We start from the raw sequence: 2,305 nt of genomic DNA, 5'->3' as shown, positions 1-2,305 counted from the left end.
AATATTACTGGTAAAATAATATTAGCATTTACTTTTTTGTGCAGTAATATTGATATATGAWTATAATGCATATTGTTTATTTGGTAAATTCTAGTAGTTTAGAGATTTAGATATTTTTTTGTAAAATTTAAAAGAATAATTAAATAAATGTTACTACACCCAAAAGTTTGTTTTTTCAGAGTAGGAGCAACTACTGAACAAAGACTTGATCTCATGCAGCACGTGTTCCAAAAATGGATCACTGGATTTTTGTTCAAATAAAATATCAATTAAAAGACAGATGCATAAAAAAAGATTGCAATTCTTCCTCCTTGAGYGCCTACGTTCCCTCCTTAAAACTGAATTATGTTTGCGCACCGGCCCGTCTGGGCTGTTACTAACTTTTATGCCTCCTCTTTGCTCTGCCTGCGCGCTATCATGATAAAATAAGCATCTATTAAGAGTTCATGAACGCCCCATTAGTCTAGTCAGCTGTGGAGCCCTCGAAGGTTTTACAGTGGCACATTTTCCCTTTAACGTCATCTAATTAATCTCAGTCACATAATTAATTTGTCTGCTCACCTCGCATGCACTAAGAGCAGTAAACTCTGGCTGCAACCAGGATTAATGGCCTCCCCCCTCCTCCCGGCTCCTACTCCTCATCCAGAATCTTACAATCTGCCACAGAACCTTCTGGACTAATTTGGAGTTCGCCTCCTCCAGTTCCTCCTAGACCGTTTCCTAAAAAAAAAAAAATCCCAATCAGCGCTTCTGTTCTCCCCYTAAAGGATGATGGGATGGGATGCAGCACGGCCCCTTGTGCCGCCTTCATCCCCGCTTTAATTGGAATAGATTGTTTGTCCAAGTTGATGTGTGAAGCCCGGCAGAAGTAACACATGCACGCACCCGCTCTCTTTATTTTTACACCCACTGAAACACAAACACCCAAACAGGTTCTACAGCATTGGCCACGTTTGTGTCAGTTGTGTTTTACGTTTTTGATCACCCCGATAAGGGTTTCAAACTTTCCCGAACTAAAAGCCAAGTTTAGAGATTTAGAGTAAGATAATTAAATGTTGGCAAACGATGGTGTTATAACAGTGTTGGTCAAACCCTGAAAATAATGCAAGTATATTAAGCAAAGTCTATTTATATGGCATCTTCCATGTATAAAATCACAAAGCACTTCACAATAAAAGCAAGACAATTTTAAGATTATAGACCAAAACTGCGTATTAACATCACATGCATAAGTCGATTAGGGTAACAACTAGCTAAAAGCCTCTTTGTAACAGAAAGTCTTCATTGCATTCCAGTGTGCTCAATATTCTACAGCCTCATGCACTTTACATGGCATTTTTAAGTGAAAATGTTGCATTTTTACTGCCTTCTGGATGCTTATGTTCATGATAACAGGGGACTTTTTGTAGCCCTTTATAATAACTACACCTTATTTAGCCTTACTTAACCATTCATACATAATTATTTAATCATGAAAATATCATTATTCAGGATAATTCTTACTTAATACACTGTAAGTTACCACATTTATTACTGCCTTACCAATAAAAGCTATTTACATCCAAAACCAACATACTCATTGTTTATTTATAATTTATCGTGAATTAACTATTCTATATTGTAAAGTGTTACTGTTCTTCTTTTCTGATACTGAAGTTTTTTTTAATCCAGATCTCAAAGCTTTTTGGAAATCGTGTAGATGCCTTACAGGCAGCTGCAGTCAGTAGTTTTGCTGCGCGAGCAGATGAACAGTAACATTGGTGGATAGCAGGGCGCTGTTTGTGCTTTTTTTTTAAACTCTTCTCAATGTGTAAGTCCAAACAAGCATTTGTGTGTTCTCTGTTTTGAATGTACAGTTTTTATACTCAAGACTAAAATATCTGCGAGCGTGTGTGTTAAAGTACAACRTTAATGGCACCAGTTAATGATCTGGCATGAAAACTCCAGCAGAGAGAGATTAAAGAGAATGGATAACATTAAAACCCCTTTCTGAGACGCATGTAATTACAAACAAACTAAGAAAATTTTCACATTTTCTATTTTCATTCTTAGTCGTAAGGTAATAATTTCTCACTAATTGCTTATTATTTTTTAGCTTCATCTAAAAACAGACATAATCACAGATTGGAAATCTGTTTAAAACTTGCAGGATAAAACAAGAATGTTTACAAGTGGAGATTTTTGCAGAAGCCTTAAAAGGTACTGAAATAATTTGAAAATAGTTTTACTGTTTTTTTAGAAGGAAAACTTTTTGCTAATTGTCTCCTGTTTGTTGTGTGAGATGTAACATTAGAGAAACAAGAGA

The sequence above is a fragment of the Austrofundulus limnaeus genome, unplaced genomic scaffold (genome assembly GCF_001266775.1).
Source record: "Austrofundulus limnaeus strain Quisiro unplaced genomic scaffold, Austrofundulus_limnaeus-1.0 Scaffold224, whole genome shotgun sequence".
NCBI classification, from domain to species: domain Eukaryota; kingdom Metazoa; phylum Chordata; class Actinopteri; order Cyprinodontiformes; family Rivulidae; genus Austrofundulus; species Austrofundulus limnaeus.
Note: the sequence above shows the minus strand (reverse complement) of the source record.